Source organism: Pleurodeles waltl, chromosome 8, assembly GCF_031143425.1.
Source record: "Pleurodeles waltl isolate 20211129_DDA chromosome 8, aPleWal1.hap1.20221129, whole genome shotgun sequence".
Classification (NCBI taxonomy): Eukaryota; Metazoa; Chordata; class Amphibia; order Caudata; family Salamandridae; genus Pleurodeles; species Pleurodeles waltl.
The window spans coordinates 321,631,873-321,653,850 of record NC_090447.1 but is presented as its reverse complement, the minus strand read 5'-3'; the positions used below and the strand labels follow the sequence as shown (position 1 = coordinate 321,653,850).

The following is a 21,978-nucleotide window of genomic DNA, read 5'->3' as shown; positions in this document are numbered from 1 at the left end:
CTCTACTCTTAAACACTGCACCTTACACCAAAGGACTCTACACAACTTCACTTTATGTCACTGCACCCTACGCCAATGCACTCTACTCTCACTTACTGGCCTCTATGCCACTACTCTCTCTGCCACTCTACTCCACTCTACACCACTGCACTCTGACACTCTACCTTGCAATACTGCATTCTCCGCTGCTGAATTCTACATCACTCTACTCTGCACTATTCCATTCTATGCCACTGCACTTTATGGCACTATACTGTACGCTTCACCACTTAGTGCTACTCTGCTCTGCACACTCTATGCCACTGTACTCTATGCCACTCAACTCTACTCTGCACTCTATGCCACTGCACTCTATGCCACTCAACTCTACTTTGCACCACTGCCCTCTGCATCACTCAACTCTGTGCCACACCACTCTGCACCATTCTATGCAACTTCATTCTATGCCACTACAGTCTATGTGACTGCACTCTACGCCACTGCACTCTACACCACTCTGTGCCACTCAACTCTGCACCACTCTACTTTGCTCCACTCTATTCTTCGCCACTCCACTCTGTGCCACTGCACTCTGCACCACTCAATGCCAATGCAGTCTACACCAGTCCGCTCTACCCTATGCCACTCCAGTGTATGCCACTCTATGTGACTCCACGGTATGCAACTCAATACTCAACACCCTTTGGCACTCCACTCTACAACACTCTACTTTGCTCTTCGCCATTCCACTCTATGACATTCCACGTCACTCTTGTCTACGCCACTAACTTTTAGCCATGCTGAACAGCAGCCAAGCAGGTGTACAAAATTGCTCAAATGCATTGGCAAAACCAATTGCTCTTGCATAGGTGAGGCCTATTGGCTTTTCCAGTGCTTGTTTATTTTACATTCAACACTGCACAGGGTTGCATGAGTCTCCTTCCTCGATCCCCCTGATTTTTCTTCGTTTGTCCCAGAGTATGCTTCTTTCATCCCATAAAAGTGGCTCAGACTATCTTTTTGTCTTGAAGCAGCAACTAAGGAATACACAGAAGTGGCAGGTGAGGATAGCTTATAGCCCACCGGTGAATGGAGCATGGAGGTTGAGGGAATGAGAGGGAAACAGATCAGCTCCCTCCTCTATTTCTCACAGGACATCTGACTTCCACTTCTGCCTCTTACAAGGACGCACACTGATATCCCTGTCTTTTGCAGCAACACATAACTGCTGTCCAAGCTTTTAAGGGCCGAGAGCAGGGGGGGTTCTTTCTAAAGAGTGATGGAGCATCACCCTACCTGCTGCAAGTGCAGCGGGCAAACAAATAAATAAAATGGCGCATTTTATTTTGCCCTCATGCTCGCGCTATGTACAGCGCGAGCATGAGGGCAAGGTGTCGGGCTGCATCCTGCAATTGCAGGATAACTGCTCCCCCTTACAGTGTGCATGTCAGGTTGGCCAGCTGTCTCGCTACGGCCAGCCTGACATGCGCACTGCAGACTCAGCAATCCCCGGGCTGTGAAACAGCCAGGGGATTGCTTGCATAGGCTCCCAGTTTCAAAATGAGCACCCGGTTAGCCTGCTCCCACCAATCCTGGAGCTGCAAGCAGCATGAGAGCAGCTCCAGGATTGGTTGGAAGCCCATTACACTGAACAGGAAGGAAGTCCTTGTATTCCTGGTCAGTGAACGCCGGAGGAAGCCGCAGATATGGTGGTTTGGCTCCATCGCGCCCCACCATATTTATTACCTGCAGGCTGCCACTGGCCGACAGCATCTCTAACTCTTGTGGGTATGCAACTGCCACCTCTGCACCTCAAAAAGGGCACAAACATGGATCCCCTCTGCCTCCCAGGGCTGCAGAACTCGTGCTACCTTTACCACTCACAGGAAAACTTTCTGCCTGTCAAATAAGCACACAACTGCTGCTGCATGCGTTCTTCAAAGCAGAACAGAGCTTTTCCCCCGGAACTACTATAGATGCCACCACTGAGCGTCATACAGATCTGTTGGATCTTTGGTCTCACATGATTATGTTGGTAATGCCACTGCTGCCTGTCGAAGGAATACAGAGGTGTCTATTTCTCATACAGGAGTTCACAACCTACTTCTATCTCTTCGACCCAAATGAGCACATAACTACCGGTTCCTCTATCTGTTGTGCAAGGCGCTTGATCTCAGCCTGCTTCTCATGACAAAGAGATGCTATGCCAAAAGGACACATGGCCTTGACTGCCTCTCAAAAAGACCTCAAGCGGGTACCCCCTGTGTCTTTCACAGTCTCACGGATCACACGCGCCTCTGCACTGACTTTCTTTTATATCTGCATTTTCGATATTGAGTGTACTCAGCTTCTAAATCGCCATCCAAAACAAAAACAAATAAACAAAATGTATTTCAGTATTTCACACATAGTTTTTCTGTTTATGCCAACTACCTTTCCCCTTGTGAAAACACCCTTGTCTAAAGTAAGGTGCAGTAAAGTGTCATGAATCAATTGTATTTTATCGATGAAGTACACAGTGGTACACATTTTTTGATTCAGTGCGTTCAGCTTGTTTTAGGAAGCTACAAAACCTGTTAGTGTCTGCGCATTAAGGGATAGACGCAGAGCTTTACAGTAGATGCTTCAAAGCACGTTGGACTTAGTAACCCACTCTATGTTCAAAGACACAATCTCTAAATCCCAAATTATCGAAATAGATTGCAACAGCCGCATACTAGTTATCCACTCCTTAAATGATGACAGAAGTGGGAGATAGTTGGAACTTTTATATTTTTTTACAGGCCCTATCTACTATTGATTTCACACAATGATCGTTTTTTTGAGTAAAGATATAATTTAATTAAATGAAGCAGATTATACAGACGAGTAAGGGGGGGGGGGTAGTGGGCTCAAGCTTTTTGTTCATTGTTTGTCTATCCAGTGAGTTACTTGACAATAACTGAGACAACGTCAAAGAATTTGTTACAGCAGACATGAAGAATTAAAATGGTAGGACACAAAGCCAATTCTTGTACTTGTTTTGGAACAAAATGGGAATATATTTTTTAGCTCTTTAAGTTTCTTTAGGTGTATTTACTTTTTGCAGACTTTCAGTAGGTGCTTATCATATGAACAGAAGATTTTCAAGAGCGCACTCCGCTCAAAGAAAGATCCTAAAAAGAAAAGATCAGTGTTAGATGCACTCTATGCAATAAAGAGTGTTTTAGGCTGGATCGTTTGTTCACAAGAAACCATTAAAGATTTGCTACCACTGAGGAGGCAACCACGTAAGATTTGCTAGAACTCGGGAGGCAACCATCAAAGAGGTGCTAGAACTTGGGAGGCAACCGCTAAAGAAGTGCTAGGCCTTGGGATGTAACCATTAAAGATGCCCTAGGATTGGGGAGGCAGCCATTAAAGATGTCCTAGTACTGGGGAGACAACCATTAGAAAATGTGCAAGAACTGGGGAGGCAACCATTAAAGACACCCTAGGACTGGGGGGCAACCATTAAAGATGTGCAATAACTTGGAGACAAACATTAAATATGTGCTAGGACTGGGAAGAAAACCATTAAAGATGTGCTGGAACAGGGAGGCAACCAGAAAAGATGTTGTAGGTTTTGAAAAGGCTTCAGCTGATATTAGCTGATATTGGCATAGACTATATAGCTCGCCCTTTTAGAGTTGCGACCTATTGGCTTTGCCAATGCTTTTTAAAAAAATTTTTTTAACTACAGTCTATTTTCTCTACGGGTCTTGTATAAGTGTGCAGCAGCAGCAGCATGTTCTACCATTGCTGGTTCACCTTCCATTTTTACAGTGCACATGCCTGTAATTTGACCTCAGTTGGTATGCCATTGTACTTTGTATGTGTTCATTACTACAAGTGTAAGCTGCTGTGTCAGAAATGGAATTGAGAAGGTAAACTATTAGAAAACAGGGAAGACATACCATATCTGCTGTATGGAAGAGCTGTATCTGCAACACTAGGTGTCGATGCTAATGCTTTGCTACAGGTCATTTGAATTTAACAATAGTTGGCAGGAGTTAAAGCAGTTAGGAGTCAGTGAATAGTTTATTCAAATTAAGTGAAGAAGAGATATGGGATTATTAAAGCCTCACCTCTTGGAGGGACTGTTAAAATGAACGCATGTGTCCGGGAAAATATTTTTGAAAAGTATGATATTGTTTTTCTTAACTATTTGTTAGAATTGGCCAGTTATGATAGCTATTCGCTTTTACATTTTATAAACAATCGAAATCTTTAATTTACCATTATAGAAGGTCACGTGTTTTCACATACCCCTCTGGAGCCAATAATGCAATTTTGAGGAGGAAGGGTCCCAATGCTGATAGTTTAATATTCCAGATATGGCACGAAAGAGTTCAGAATAGAACCGAATTGAATGTTTTCCCATATTTGTAATGCCTTCGGAGGAGCAGTTACATAACATATTTAATGTACATGAATAATAAATTATACGTTTGTGTAGTACAGCATGCTAAAGAATTTATAAGCAATCTGAAAATAAACTAACTACACACCAATTATATGTGAATTGAAAGTGCACTGGATTATATTTGTGATCATGTTAAGCACTTAAAAATGCATTCAAGCAGGGTCGATAAAAACGTAGCCAGGAAGTTCAGGGAGTATTTCAGTTCCACAGAATAAATACATACACGTATTATAACGTAGCAACAAAGTCATAGTGTTTTGCAGAGCTCAAAAACGACCAAAATCACAGCTCCAGTAATGACATTTTCAGAAATCCCAGGCCGGTTCCACAGAGCCCTGCGAAACAGGGGGGCTAGTGTGTGCGATGATTGGGAATGTTAACTGAGAAAAGTAAATATTTCAGCGAAACGTTTTGACAGAAGGTAAGGAAGACCAGACACGATCATCCCTGGCTTATGTGGCACACTCGGCGGACGACCAGTGCTTAATTTGAGCTGGTGGTTGCCTGTGCCCTTATTTTTGGGAGGCCGGCACTTTTATTTTTGCATTGAGCATTTACTGCGAGCAAAAGACACTAATGGGAAATAAAGAGCAAGAGAAAGACGGACAAGGGTCACAAAGGGCAAAAGCATAAAGCTGCAAGAGTGAGTTTAAGGGGTAGGGAGTGGCTGTAAATGGATTAAAAAAGGCTCGAGGTGGCTTTAGAATTACACTGCCTCCGTATTCTCATCTCCCACATTTAATTGCAGCAGCCGCGAGTTTCAGAGGAAAGGTTTGAGCACCTGCACGTTTTTATTGACAAATTAGCCACTGTGGCCGACGGGAGCGCGCTCCCCTGGTCATGATCTAAAGCTTCAGGCTTTCATGGGCTACTTGTCCATGCATTTCCCCACTGGGTAAATACCATTAGCTTGTGTTTTTTAGCCCATGAGCAATGATTGGATTAGCACATGTGATAGAGTCGGTTGATTATAATCACGGACAGTGCAAGTACAGGACTGTGGGGGTCATTCTGACCCTGGCGGTCGCGAATGACGGAAGCACCGCCAACAGGCTGGCGGTGCTTCCATGTCCATTCTGACCGTCAGAAAACCGGGACCGGCGGTTTCCCGCCGGTTTTCCCCCGGCTGGGCGAATCCGCCAGGGCAGCGCTGCAAGCAGCGCTGCCATGGGGATTCTGACCCCCTTCCCGCCAGCCTGTTTCTGGTGGTTGTCACCGCCAGGAAGAGGCTGGCGGGAACGGGTGTCTTGGGGCCCCTGGGGGACCCTGCACTGCACATGCCACTGGCATGGGCAGTTCAGGGGCCCCCTAACAGGGCCCCATGAAGCTTTTCACTGTCTGCGTAGCAGACAGTAAAAAGCGCGACGGGTGCAACTGCACCCGTCGCACGCCCGCAACACCGCCGGCTCCATTCGGAGCCGGCTTCTGTGTTGCAGGCCTCCTTCCCGCTGGGCCGTCCGGCGCTACCATGGGTAGCGCCGGCCGGCCCAGCGGGAAGGTTGGAATGCCGGCAGCGGTCTTTTGACTGCGTAGCGGCCAAATGGCGGTTCCCGCCTGGCGGGCGGCAACCGCCAGGGTCAGAATGACCGCCTGTGTGCCAACTGCCTTTGTTATGTAATTCTGGATTTGCCACCCACACAGTACACCGGCTGCTGCATAATTTTCTGAATTGACGAAAAAAAAACATTTTGTTTTAACTTAGCATGTTTTGGGTAAAATGTGGCACACATGGAGCAACATATGGTAATTTGTGGAATTTATTTGGATCTCTTGCAATTGTTAATTGCTTTAGTCACCCTTAGACAGCTATTAATGAGGTAAATTATTTGCCAGGGTACTATTAATGTCCCCAATGGGATGAGAAAGGACTTTTGTCCACAGCATGAACATAATTGTTACATATTTAAATGTAATTGGAGGGTATGATTCATTCTTTCTCATGAAAATGTTTTGTTTCATTGCATGTTTAAATGTATTCTTAAAGCAGCAGTTAAATTAGTAAGGCACTCAGTGTGAAGATAAGTCTCAAACGTGTTACTTTTCTTTGTAAGATCTGATGCACTCGATCTTACAACGCTTACTAATGAAATACTTAATTACTGGTTTGTAGTGTCCAGCACTATTCTGCAGGGTTGTTTCTAAAGGGGAAAAGGAGTTTCCACAATCTCAGAGTGCGCACCTTAGAGTAAACCCTAAACTGAAGACTGAGAGCTTAATTAACTAAGATTTTTCTATTACCCGCAGTTGTAGTGTACCTGAATTCAAGAAGTAAGCCTGGAATAAGCCATGAGTACTCCAGACTTACTCAGGAATTTCTTGAGTAAGCCAGCATTTCTATATGAATGAGTGCAAGAAAGATGCAAGATGGAGGTGGTCATGAAGGGCGGAATTTAAGAAAAGTGGCGCTTCATCCAATGCAGCACTACATTTCTAGCGCCCCCCTAACGCCACCATGTGTGTGACATATTTTGATGTGGTGCACCATTGAGGTATTAAGAACAATAACCAACATTTTTGACACTAGTGTGGCACTTTGACGTTGGTGAAGCAAAGTGCAAGGAGGTCCATTGATTACAATGGGTGCGTCCGCTTAATGTTTGCTTTCAGCAGGCGTTACAAATGACACCAAAAATGGTGCAATTAAATCTTGTAGATTTCATTGCGCCAGTTTTGCAGGCCTCCTTGCGCTGGAACACCCCCTTTGCATACATTATGCATGGCACATACATAATGAGGCGCAAAGGGTTACAAAGTTGCACAATACATGCATTGTGCCACTTTGTAAATATGGCGCAGGGAAAAGGCCACATTAGCATTAAAAAAATCACGCTAAGGTGGCACTAAAGTGCCACCAGGTGCTCTTAAATGTGCTCTGAAATGTCGGTGCAGCGTCTTGAATCGGGCAGTTTCCTATGTATTTGAATAAGAAACTGAGCTAAAGGCACAGATGTGCCAATAAAATCATTCGAAGACCAAACCTGGGCTCTTCCAAACAATCATAAAAACCCTCTCCTCCCTTTTTAGAACTTTCACGTTGAATGACCTGCGATTTCCACATCTGGCGTAAAGAAGGTGCCTTTGATATTTATGGTACAAATAGATGGGGAAAAACAGCAGTCTTGAAGTCTGCTGTGCAGCTTGTGGGAATGAACTGTCTCGAATTTCTACGCAAATCACATTTTAGGGTAACAAAACAAACTTACAACGTCCTTGGAATTCTCTCGGGCCCCTCACTTACTCTGCTTGACAGTTGTGCACTCTCAGGATTCGTAGTGTGCAAGTCCCAGTAGGACAAATGAGGACAATGGCTCAGTTAACCCGGAAGGCCGCTTTACAAATGAATGTTACTATTTACAACATGTGCTGCTTCCTGCTAGAGTGACCTCTGACAGTGACACCCTCTCTCTAAACATAAAGGGCACATTTCTACACACGTTGATGTCACATGTGTGGGATGTCTGTGAAACTCTTGAGAATGAAGACAGCCCAACAAACGCCCCTCATAAAGACAAATGCAAAATAAAACAACTGTAGAATTTGGATTGGAAATCTCTACGCCATATTCCATAAATTAAAGGGGTTTTTCAAGGTTCAAAAACTAAGCAATAAGTGACTAACGCAGAGCGCCAAAGAGATTTCAATAAACCTAAGTGGAACTATTGTGTTTCTGAGATTTACGGTTCAAGATTTCACACTGTTTTCTGTAAGGCTGAGGAATTACTCCATTTCAATATGGAGCTAATACTCAACTCCTGGGGTTTTCTGTTTTATTTTATTTTTTTATGGCCAAATGCATTTTGATACTTGCAGAATGTAATCCAATCTAGGAAACTAACTTGAGTAAATTACAAAATTACAACGGATTCTAGAAAAAAAGGGCAGGATTTTATGTTTGCATTTTGGTGTGACTTGTCCTCTGGTAAACTTATTTATCTGGCTTTGTTGATCTAAAGAAGAGGGATCGCATTGCCCGGTTATAGCTGCCAGGAATGGCTCCCAGTTCAGGAACGCATAGGACACTCGGCACAACCCTTTATGTATGGGTCATGAATCCATCTAGCAAACTTACCTTGTTTTCTTTTCCTGCAAATTCAGTCTAATGTCTTAAACGATAGCTGCGCTCTGATACATCTACGTGCTTGGTACTTCATCAAACAAAGAGAATTTGGACAGGAGGGTGAGTGATCAAGCAACTGGCCTTCAGAATAAGACACGTAAAAATCTGTGCAAACAACCTAAATATTTAAAGATCAGGAAAGCATTAAAGGCTTGGCCTTAACCAATCTAAATTCTCTTTTCTTTATCCCCCTATCACTGTTTTCCCCTCTTTGTTACAGTTTTGTTGGCTCCTCAGACCTTCATGGCATGTGCTGTGTCTTCAAATTCCGTGAATAGAATCTGAATAGTATAGAATGCATATGCCACTCTTTTCTTACCAACTATCTCAGGGCTTCATATAGACTTGAAGATATCTACCAGGAAACATGTGGGAAAGAAGTCCCAAACAGCCTGATTGTGGAAGAGTCTCTCACCCTAAAGGTAGTGCCTTATCTGCAAGTCAACAACCTTCCCACCCTGTTCTTCATTGATTGTAGAAACAGACTCTCATTGGCCTCATAAACGCCGCCCTGGCTCATTGGGAGACGAACTTTCATGAGTGGTCTACCTGATCAGAGTCCATCTAACATAAAATCTTCCCTTCCCTCTACTGCCTTCCCTTGCCAACCCAACCAATTCACAGGCTCTGTATCATTTTAAAATTGTAAACACTAAGGTGCCTGCTCCCTAGGAGAGAAGCTGGCAACATTGGATGATTTCTTCTGTATCTGGTGCACCATCATATTTTAACTATGGAACTAAAAGCTGCACACAGAAAAGACACTGGGACAGTCCTTTTCCAGAAACAGTCAGATTATGCAGCAAAAACCTCCCCATCTTAATCTGAGAATGCACCCCTCATTTGAGCACTTACGAAATAAGCCAATAAATCTTTTCTACCTGCCCCTAAACAGCTAAAGTTCTACCTCCCAGCTCCAAGCAGTCAGCTGGTCCTCTCAGCTCACATGTTACCTATTTAGAGATAGATTCCGTGATGTGTATAACTAGCCTTGTACATCCTCTGTAGCCAGGGTCTATAAGATTTGCTCTCCCTACCCTGTGTGAAATGCTCACGGTAGTTGCAGATGAGGACCACCAGCTCTCATTTTTGGGGATCAGGATTTATTTTTAATCAACAGACTTTGATTCAGAAAGACAGAGAAAATGGCATTAAGTATGAATGAAGGAGTAAGAGAAAGATGAACAAAGGAAGAAAGCAGGGATAAAAAAACTGCAAGAGTTATCTAAAGGGACAGGGACTGTATGGCGGTAGATGAACAGTCATGGTCTTTAATTAGAACTAGTGAGCTGTGGTATTCAGTACCCCAACATATGGAAGCATTGCCCGCAAACTTCTGAACAAGAAGTTGAATCCCAGCATTTATTCATTTACAAATTAAGCATTGTGAGTTGCCCTGCGTGGCTCAGCATGGGGTGTATAAACTCGAATAAATAACACAATTAAAAAAGACTGTTGTTAATCAACTATTTTGACTGAAAAAGGGGCCCCCTTTATCTGCTAGGTGATAGCATGAACCGCTGCTTGTTCAAGACTAGATTATTTTAATACATTTTATGATCAAGTTTGGCCATTCCGCTTTCCTGCCACCAAAAATATGGCATTCAGATTAACTGTGGGATGCTGCCAAAATAGAGATCATGTGCCTACTTTAATAAAAACCCTTCACGGTTATAGCATAGAGCCAAAGTCACCCCAAAACTCTTTATTAAGGTAAAAACAGGCAGAAAGGAGGTTTAAGGTGCAGACTCCTATAGTTATGAATTTAGTGCATTCTAGACCTGAAGAAGAACAATCATTTGAATCAGCTACCCAGCCTCAAGCACCCCTACTTCTGTTTCCCTCTCTCTCTCTCTCTCTCGAGCATAAAGCTGCTTAGCTCCTCAGTTTTGGTCTTTGCAAGTTTCCTTAGTCACTCACTCGTGTACCCCAACCTCCTGCTCATCTAAACCCTTACTACCATTTAAACCCACCCTACTTGCTCAACTTGTAAACGCCCTCGCTTGTGTCACTTGTTATATCTGAATTGGTTTAAATCGTGAGGATACAGTACTGAAGGGGTAAGGAGAATCCACACTTGTTTACATGAAACTTTATTCCAGGACATTTCTCATGAGTCTGGAATGGTTCGGCAACTGTAAGGTTTATAATTTGGATAGTTTGAAACATCCTTGAGAGCGCTTGAGGTTTCCACATTCATGGATGAAGCACCATTTCCTGTTAATAATCTGACCCCCACTAGGCGGGTGTTTTCCTTCTGTCAGTTTCGTGCAGGTATGAAACAAAATAGCTCTAATCAAGTACACTTGACCAGTCTCATTCTCAGCTAAGACGTCTTAATAAACAAAGCCTCTAAGAGGGGCCTTATTTGGTTGAACACCTCATTGCCTAGTACTTGCATTATCTGCAGATTTTGGAAAGGTGCGATTCCTTGGTGAAAGGTCTTAAAATATATATAAAACAAAACACATTAAAAAATGAAAAGTTGTTTAGGATTTTTTTAAGCAATTGGAGTTGACAGAAATTTAAATGTATTATTCGTGTTTTGAAAATATGTGGTGGGTGTATTCCCCTGCTGAATAGACTTGCGTGCACCTTGTAGCTCACAGGCATCAATCAGGGCACAGATGAATCAAACTTTCATTTCTTTGAAGTGGATAAAATGCGTATAACTCATATTGGAAATATCAACCCTGACTACGGCACACTTTTGAGCAGTGTTTACACTGCCTTTCGTATTTCTAAAGTGACTAAAATGAGAACCATTGTAATGGGTAGTCTAAGCAGCTGCTGCTGACCAGCAGCAAACACGTCGAAATCCAAGCAGGCATGATTGTGCCTTTCTTTTGCGACAGTCGGGAAAATTAGTTTGATTCAGTTGGGTAATAACGGCGTCTGACATTAAGCAGAAGTTCTGTCTGGAATTACTGATAGTTTTTCCAAGTGAATAAAAAGATTACAATTGCCGAATTGTAGCAATGTTTATTATGAAACTGCAGGTCAAGACTCTGGCCAAAAGAAGCATTATACAGATAACAGGCCTTTGTTTTAAGCAGGAGCATGTTATTGCATTTTTAAAATGGTAACAGTACTTAACTGCAATGTTTAAATAGGGTTAGACATATTTAAACATTGTCATCTTTATAAAATCATTGTGAAAAATTCTGAGGGGGGCCCAATGATTTTTATTTTTCAACTGGAGGGGCGCGGCAATAAAAAGTTTTGAGACCATTGCTCTACAGGACTCTTGAGAAAAATACGAATTCTAATACTTAATATTACAACATTACTGTATTATTAAATCAAAGCCATATATTTTGTTTGTGTTGATTCAAGTGAATGGTGAGGGGATTAACAGATTTTGACTGAATGGGTAGGCCCCATCATGGTGTCTGCCAATCTAGTATCCAAGGAATACATAAGAATTGTGTTTTCCACTACATGTCATAAAGCAGTAAGGGCCTGATTACAACTTTGGAGGCCCCACCATGTGACTGCCAAAGCCGCGGGGAGGACGCCACCACCATGCTAGTGCCTCTGCCCCCTCAGCGTATCACAATGTTCCCGCCAGGCTGACTGGCGGGAACAATGTAATACACATTCCTGCCGGGCTGACCGGGTATAAAAGTACTGCAAATTTTGGTCTTGTCTCCTTTATGGAGGCCTGGGTCCAATACCATAGCACTCCAGCACCCTAGGAATGCGCACTGTCATGGTGGGGTCACCTCCATGAAAAGGCTGGCTGAAAATGGGGTTGTAATCAGCCAAGTGGTGCTGAGTTCAGCGCCGCCCTCGCTGGTTACAACTCCGACTGCCGTCACCACATCGGGCGGTCCCCTGGTGTGACCTTCCGCCAGGGTTGTAATGGGGCAGTCAGAACTCCACATTTGCAGCGGTCCTACTGTCACCACGAGTCTGGTGGTCCTCAGACTGCCAGACTCGTAATCAGGCCCTAAGTTTATATCTTCACAAAGAGTGTCTTGAAATCATCAGAAATAAACCTGACCGGTTGTGTAGCGACGAGGGGTATTTTAACTTGTGTTCTATTTAACCTGTTGTGCCACATATTAATGAAAGGCAATAAGGAATCTATTAAATGCACAGACATGTTTAGGCACCAATATAAAAATGACATCATATTTTGGTGGAAAATCAAGTTACTAAACCTCACACTGAGTTTTTGTAGCCCTATGGTGTTACCTGTTGCTTGTAAAAGTAATTCAATTCTAAGAAGACACTAGGAAGGATTTATTTTCACCATTATGCTTTTATAAGCAAATGGAAAAAGGTAGATCTAAATGTTGAGGTTTCAGGCTATTCCATCAGGCATCAATCATACCTTGTTTCCCCGTCAGGTAGAGCAGGACTGACCTCAGGAAGCTTGTTTGTGACTAGTATTAAGAACTAGTCACATATTAGCACATATCAACACTTCTACCTGCACCATGTTGTCAGCCATGCACAGTTTACATGGCTGCACATAGAGAAAAACACTGCCAATGCAAAGAAGGCTGATGATCAAATATACTATGACATTCCCCTTTGGGAAAACCGCCCATTAAGAAAGGGGAAACATTAAGACAGGAATTTGTGTTTTCAGAACAGTCACCATATGGCTGACTCACAAAGACGCGCTATAAAAGTCAGACATCAGTGCTTCAATGGTTTCCTCCTACAGTCTGTCAAGATGTTCAACTTTCACGGACTTGACATAAATCTCCACATTGGAGCCATGGAAATATACATACGATAGAGGATTCCATGAGTTCTCCTTCTCATAAAACTCTTACTCACAAGGATGGTTTACCGAATGGACATTCCAGAGGCATAAGTTCAGTAAATCTCTGCATCTTTCCACTGGGGAACCCCCCTTGCTCTAGAACCTCTTGCATTTTGGATTGTTTCCATTCCTATCAAACCCTTCAAACACACTGGAAACACATTTATTCCAAACATTTTGAAGTAATTTTATGTTTGTTTCCAGGACGGGGTATGTTTGTGAAGACCCACGAAAACTGCAAACACAGTTGATTCTGAAATGTCTTGCATACAGTTTGCTTCCTGTCCATTGGGCAGTTTTGTAAACTTGCGCCATTCAGATCTAGTGTTCTCATCCTTCCACCCGTATAACCATCCTCACTGAGTTCTGCATAGATAGGCCAAACTATTGTGTTGTAAGTCAAGATCTTAAGTTTTCCCTGTAAGTCTGTGCTGTTGTAAATTTCTCTGGTCTAAAATGCTCACTCGGGCATCTGTAACCTGCATGTGGCAAGATGTGCTCCTTTTCACTCTATAGCACTCATTGAACTCCCAAAAGCTAGAATCCCTAATAATAAAATACATACTCTTTGTGATCACTTCAGATGCCCTCAAACGTTTTGACTGCCTAAGTACGAAAATTGTCAGGTTCAATGAAAAAACTCAAATACCTTAAGTTGGTTTTTTTGTTTGTTTTGCTTTGCAAATAGTTTTACTCATAAGTAAATTCTGCCATTCGTCTGGAATTTGCTTGTGATCAGTTTATGGGCATTTACATTGTCGAGCCTCTTGTGAAATTTGCAACACTACAAGCATTTACAAGTAGATTTCCCCCCTGGGATGTTTTATACATTTCCTTCTGCCAAGGGCAGGAGTTAATGCACTTTCAAGGTGGGGGTGGGAGGGAACCCATCATAAAAGGGATTCTAAAGTAAGGAATATTTAAATGGAAAATATTTGCCCATGTGGAGAAATAAACAAGGTACAAATTCACTTTGACACACATTTTGACTTATTGAAATGTACATCTTTCGAATTTGCATTTTTATAAATATGTATGTGAGCACTTCTAAGAATCTGTAAAAGTTGCAGAATCCCATGACTAGCCCTGGAAATCTTTATGAAATTAATAAAACATTAGACATTTACAAGTTATGCATTAGTGAATGTGAAGACACATCTGAGTTTCCAGCTGTATTTTGTGAAACAGGCCAAGATTAAGAATATTTACGAATAATACAAAAAAGTGAAAGCTAAATTAACACTGATGTGCAACACTACTTTTAGCTTCTCAAGAGGAAAAGAAGGGGAGGAAATTCTGAATGAGGGCAGGGCAGATGTTAAACTCATCACCCCTTTACGGGTTAGGACTATGGAAGTAAAAATAAAAACTTCAGTAGACGAGTTCTAAATTCATCAGCAAACCATATTTAGGACTTTAAAATTGAACAAGCAATCTAAAAAACTGTGAACATTTTTTAAGAGTGATTCTGCTCGTGGATCACTGAGATGGATAATTTGGAACTCTAATCAAACACTTCTCTACTGGAAACATGTTTTTAATTGTGTCATTCTGATTGTGAGGGTCACATGTTATAAACTGCAGCTGGGCCGTGGGTTTTATGAGAGAATGCAAAACAAACTACATTTTATGAGCCAGTGCCACCTCCCTTTGTGCTCTACTGCAGAAATTGATAATGTGGGTATTGGTTATAGCCAAAAATCTAATGCTTAAATTATGGGGAAAATAACTAGTTTATAAATTTAGAGCAAGGTTAGTGATTTGTCCAAAATATTAGTCAAAGAGAGTATGCTAACAAAATTGCAAGTAAAGCATAAAAATCACAACCTTTGGTGGCACACATGGAATGCTTGGAACACATGGTATAAATGAAAGATACTTAGGTCAATAGTAGCATGTATTGGTTCTCCTTAACTTCTTTTCCTATTGTTTCCCACTAACAAATCTCCCTACATTATTCTTCTGTGAGCTAAGTAAAACTTACATATTGCAGTTTAATTTAACATACACATCTGATAATGCTGTCTCATGTCTTATAAGAAATTTAGGGGGTCATTCCGACCCTGGCGGTCCAAGACCGCCAGGGCCGGCGCCCACGGAAGCACCGCCAACAGGCTGGCGGTGCTTCAATGCCCATTCTGACCGCGGCGTTAAAGCCGCAGTCAGAAAAGGGAATCCGGCGGTTTCCCGCCGGATTTCCCCTGCTTGGGCTGAATCTCCATGGCGGCGCTGCAAGCAGCGCCGCCATGGAGATTCCGACCCCCTTCCCGCCATCCTGTTCCTGGCGTTTTTTACCGCCAGGAACAGGATGGCGGGAACGGGTGTCGTGGGGCCCCTGCACTGCCCATGCCACTGGCAGTGCAGTGCAGGGGCCGTGCATGGGCAGTGCATGGGCAGTGCAGGGGCCCCTTAACAGGGCCCCATAAAGATTTTCACTGTCTGCATTGCAGACAGTGAAAATCGCGACGGGTGCAACTGCACCCGTTGCACCCCTGCAACTCCGCCGGCTCCATTCGGAGCCGGCTTCATTGTTGCAGGGCCTTTCCCGCTGGGCCGGCGGGCGCTCCTTTGGCGGGCGCCCGCCGGCCCAGCGGGAAAGCCAGAATGGCCTCTGCGGTCTTTTGACCGCAGAGCGACCAAATGGCGGTTTCCGCTTGGCAGGCGGCGCCCGCCGCCCGCCCATGTCGGAATGAGGGCCTTAGTTTTTCTTTTTAGCAAACTCTAAATATATATAATTATAGTTTTTTCAGTTGTTGCACCAAATCCCATATTTGCCTTGAGACATATAAAACATGCCCGGTCATATGTAACCCTCAAAATTGGACTGGAGGCAATTTTGTTAATTTCTCTCCCATGCCCCGGTTGCCCTTGGTGGTTTAATGAAAATTTATTACAGCCTATGGTGCCCGGTTCGCATAAGCATAGGTGTTCAGATTTTCCATTTTGTATCTACGCAAAGAGAAACAAACAATGCAAAAACTTGATGTATACTTCACACATTTTCTACAGCATTTGCCGATCTGCTCTCCCTTTCACAGCACAGTCTCTTTGTAGTCTTCTTCTCCCTTCAGTTCATTTTGACTATTTTACGAGCAAAGGATAGAGTATGATGATGACTTTCTGAGTGAGATATGATTACAAAATGTGCACAGTAAGGTTCTCATTTCTAGTTGCTGGTATTAGTCCTGTTAAATTTGATTTACGGGGAGCTACCACTCTCAGGGACACCAGTAACTCTGAGAGGTCAGAATTAAAAGGGATTACTGGTGGAATTAATATGTTCCCCTGAGAAATAATATCTTAATAGGAGCATTGGTAATTCCAAGTCCGATTGCTGCCTAGAGTTTCACCCTGGGATTTTGGCAATGTTCCTGGGTATCTCATAATTTCAATTAGTGTTACCCGCCCTATCAGAACTAAGTGGCCATTCGTATTGAGGTGAATAGTGTGTTAATAATTGCCAAAACTATATGGAGTGACATTTATTTTGCTGTGATTGTCTTTTTTCAAATTTGCTTAAAAGACAGACCAGACATTTTCTACTACGGGGGATTTCTACCACATGTATCTTGAAGTTCATTTCCCAAAGGTTACAAACAGTTCCTTCAATATTTCTCAGTTATTGTCGATGAAACATCAGCTGGAGAAGAGTCATATACTTCATGACTTACTTCCAGCCACGTTACTACTGATTCATAAACATTACCTTTTGTTGATCTAGACTATAAGGACTTGATTCACACATGAATCAGAAAAAAGTTTAAATCTAAGCATTTAAGGGAGTTGTCACACGTCACTAGGAGTCTGCATGCAAGTCCATGCAAGTATTAGATTTCTTTTCATGCTCCTACTACTGTACACTGAGTACTGGCTAATCTATACTGAGTACCAAGGCTTTTCCGTAGCCAGACATCTAGAGTTAATTTGGTGGGAATGGGCACTTGCTTATTTATCTCTGTTTCTCCACATGGAACATATTTCTTCATATGGATATATCATTTATCCTATTCTTCCAGAAAGTCTGAGGGCCTTTGGGAAACATGTGAAAATGGACTTGTAGAAAACTTTGGGAAGGTTTGTGAACACCTGAAAAGTTACAATTATGTTAGTACCCATCAACCTCCTAAAGGTTACCTCCTCACTACAACTTTTCCTGCCCTCTCCTCAGAACATTCATGTTTTTCCAAACGTCTTGCACTTAAAACACTGTTACAATCTACCATACTTGCAGAGTTTCCCAGCAGTAAGTACATTTTCAGTCATAAATTTCAACAAATCCTGATTCTATGATTAAGGGTCTTGGAATCCCAAGCTACAGTGCAACATTTTTCACACATAATAAACATTACCTATTCAAAAAGAAGGAAATTAGTTTTTTTTAAATTCCTTTCAGTAGTTATTAAGAAGCTATATTCTTGGAAAATTATGAATGTGAGATTATTATTTTTTTGTTTATAAGACTTCATTGTGTTACGTTTTAAGGTTTTTTTTTCAATATGATGTGCTAAATATAGTCAATATTATCTTTATGAATTTATAAAACATGGAAGCTTTCAATCCTTCTATAAAAGCACTTATCTAATTTCCTTTTAACTCCAATCATCTGTACAAAGAAATGGCTAGCTGTTCAACTGTAAAAACTTATTACAGACTCATAATCCCTCCTGCCCAAGTGAGCAGCCCAGGTGAAAGGCAGGTCACAGATGAGACATAATTAAAGCTGCAGTTTGAACAATCAAAAGGAAATATAGCTTGTCCTTCTCTTCTAGTTTGTGGAAGAACACTAATCAGCAGAAAGGAGATATTTACATGTGTATTTTTGTAGACTTCAGGTAATTGTAGGAAAGATAGAATCTCTCTGCATCTTTCTACACATTCTGAGCTAGAGAGTTTTTTTATCTGACTTGTATAAACCTGATTCTAATATGTTTTTACAACAAGTATCTAACTGCTTTTTGATGTGTTAAATTATGCACTATAGAGTCGGCTTTTATTCTACATGTCAGGAAACATCCTATCACCTTCATATGAAAGAACAACACCAACCATTTGAGTGGTTTGTGGGAAGGGTGATAATGTGACCATATACTAGAGGGAATAAAGTACCAACTGATGTACATTATAAGGATCTTGCAAGTCACCTTGGAGTTTCATGACCTTATAAAAGAAATCAGACCTGTGCTTCATTCCTCGTCATGGACACAGAACTCCCCAGTGACTTGCAATATCCTTATATTGTATGGCTGAGGTACTTTATGCCACATGTAATCTAAATTCAGATAGGATGAGTTTAGGGTGTGAACTTGTATGAGGCAATTTCTCTCAGCTTAGTTTACAAGTGAAGCTGGAGTGACATCATATGACATTTCACCCTCCATGACATCGCATGAAATTACACACATGACCTTTGACACCCCATGTCAGCCAATTGAGAGGCTTTAATGAGGTTGTGTTTATTTTAAAATGTATAGCTTACAAATGTTGATGGTGATTGTGATTAATAACAAGCACGGAACCCTGCTACTTAAACCAGCAAATGCTAACTGTATACTTAAGTCTAAAGGATCTTTAGTCAGGGGTGTTATCAAATTAAAGCAGTTTGAGGTATAAACTAGATTTCAGTGATGTCAATATTACAACATCAGGATTAAGGTCTTGTGGCATCATTCCATAGGATTCATGGTCAAAGGTCATATGGTTTCACTTCCTGTGATATCCTTGATGTGTGAGGTCACTTACACTACCCCTGGCATTTTGGGGAATCAACGTTCATGGTAGACTCTGTAACCTGTTACGAATAGGCTTTAATCTCCAATGTAAAACGGTAACAATATCATTGGATGCAATTCAGGGTAGTTAAATAAAGTATAAAAGCCTCCACGATCCCCATTTCCTTTGTGATTTTCACTCCTTTTTCTCCACCTCACAAATTAGGGGAAAAGGAGAATATTGACTGGATAAATTTAACAAGGGATCAGTTCTAGGATGTCATCAAAGATGCATGGTACACTTGATGCTGGTTCATTTACCACTGGCACTTAGGTAAATCGACCTTTCACCCAAAAGGATTGTGATGATGAAATCTATGCACACATTTCACAGCCTATTGCAGGCTTAAAACTGGTAGAATGCAGGAGCAACACAGTATTGCAATATTGCTCTACTTATTGTGGACTCATAAATGTTGATGGGCAGGTAATTGAGGACTATGATCCATAAACAGTCGATTGCCCCTAACCCACTGGCCCTGGTTCCCTTTTATGAACGAGACTGCAAACAAGCAATCACACCTCTCAAGAGTTTGGTGATAGCACATCACCCACAGCTCCTTTATTTCCTGTTGTAATCTCATACTATTTGAGTCCCATGTTCAGATGTTCCATCTCCTGAGTCACTGGGACCCACCATAGGCATGCAGTTTTGTCACATTCCACTATTCCAGGCAAAATAAATAATATTTGCCGCACAGCCTCTGATGGTATGTAGGTCACTGATTCTACTCACTGTAGTTTTTTGCCCACTTTCTGTCATTCTATCAGGATCAAAGGCTGACACATCATTTGTCAAGGTCATTTGCGATCATCAAGGGTTTAACTGGCATGATGAAATGGTGGCAGATAATTTAGTCAGTTTCTGTACAGTTGCCGGCTTCTCTTGTGTCACAGTCCCCTATTAGAAAGAAATCCTCAGAGCAGTGAATAGAAGACCCACCTTTGACATATTCATAACAGGAAATGAGTGCCATACTGACAATCAGGTTTTGTGCAACAGCAAATATTTTTATATGGTACAACCTACAAAACATTTGCCCAGACACAGTAATACAAATTTGGCCACCACAAATATTCAGCGCTAACTTTGCTTTATCTTTTGTATAATTACCAAGTGCAAAGAAGTGTGGGGTTTATTGGCTTACTTAAAAGGGATTTGAATACAAATGCAACAGCTGTTTTGAAACTGATACGTGGCTCATAAGAATAATTGTTCTTCATACCATACTTCTGCTGTTTGTATGTGCTATAAATAACAAGTATTATTGCACTGTTTTATAATAATCAATCCACTCATCGCTGAAGGACGGACGTCTGAGTTGACCGTCCCAGCATTCAAAATTGTGTCCTGCAGATCACTATATTACGTGGGCATGCAACTCACTGAAGCATCCTACCATCCCTAAATAGCTCATCTTGATACTTAATGTGCACAAGTGGAGCGAACATCTCTAACTGAACTAGATGGAAATTGGTGCAGTAGGCAAGATCTTGTGACATAAGGACAGGTCGGGATTGAACCATACACTTTCTTCACTGAGGCTGAGGTCGATGGCCATTCTAATGACCACTTTAGTGGTAGCCTGTCTGCAGTGCTGTTGCAGGAGGCCATAATGTCAGTTTTGGATGTATGGAAACTCTGTAAAATCCTATTTAAAGTGTATGTATTGGGCCCGTGTGGTATTTTAGAACTAGTTCATACTCCTTTTTCCATTAGTTAAAGAAATAGTAGAATTTTACTTAACCCTCTCTTTAGATCAAGGTTGGTTGCAATGAAATGAATATCTTTAGCATGTGAGATATAGCTGTAAATTATTTCTGAAAAGCAAGTTACCAAGGATAGTGCGTCTAAATGCCATTTTAACACCGGCCATGTAGCAACAATAGTAAATGCCAACATGACACCTGTGGTCTCCAAGAAGTCTAGAAGTAAGTGCAGGTAAAATAAGTCTATTCTAATATAATTCTTTTGGCATCTAGGAAAAAGATCCTCTTGTTTTGACAGCTCTTTAACTTAGAAACAAATCTGGCTGAGTTAAGGAATACCTTTATTTTGTCCTCTGTTCTTTTATCTCCATAGCACCACTGTAGTGCTATGTGTGGAAAGTGGCACAGTGCTCTGCCAGTATGTATGTACGTTTATATGTAGGTACAGAGATTTATATTTTGCAAACGTATGTACAAAGTAGTGAATGCTCTTAGTGGTAGGGAAGCATCCTATGCCTGAAGGGGTGTATTAAGGAACTCGGATTTGAAATCAAGCGGATATGGTGCTATATTATTCTTTCTGGGTAGGGCTTAATTAAAAAAAAAGTAAGTCTATGATCTCAACATTTCTCCAAGGAGTCTGCCTCTGGCTTTTCCGAATGCCTGGGTATCGAAATCGCACGGCTGCTGCGCCTTTATTCCACCAAATAACTCTTTCCTCTCCCTCCGCTTCCACTATTAATATCACTTGGCAGTTCCTTGTCAAAACTGTTCTCCTCGTTTTTCTGTTTACCTACTTTTCTCTTCGTTCTTCTTTCTGGCTTTTATGCCTTTACCCTCTCTTGCTCTGGATCAAAGTCTAATAATGCAAATTCTGAGTCTGATTTAGAGTTTGTCAGAGGTGCACTCCATCGCTAACGTCAGGGATATCCCATCCGCCTTCTTACAAGTTCATTATATCCTAGAGCACATGTAACAAGGTGGAATGGACATCTGTCACATGTGTGTACGGAGTATCCATCTGCAAAACTATAAATCAGGCAGTAGGTCTGCATCACTGAAAAAGAGAGCTAGCCAAACACAAGCAACCTCAGTTATAATTTAAGGACTGTTTGTGGACTTATGATAAACTTTCTCAATGAAATGCCCTTTTTGCTTTGATAAGAAACAGAGCAGAAGC

General features: G+C 41.8%; 1 protein-coding gene across 1 annotated transcript in view; it reads left to right on the top strand.

Moving 5' to 3' along the window:
- The window catches only part of CCDC80 (coiled-coil domain containing 80), a 223,349-nt gene that overhangs the window by 85,731 nt on the left and 115,640 nt on the right, over nucleotides 1–21,978 (top strand). The gene's annotated exons all lie outside the window — the stretch shown is intronic.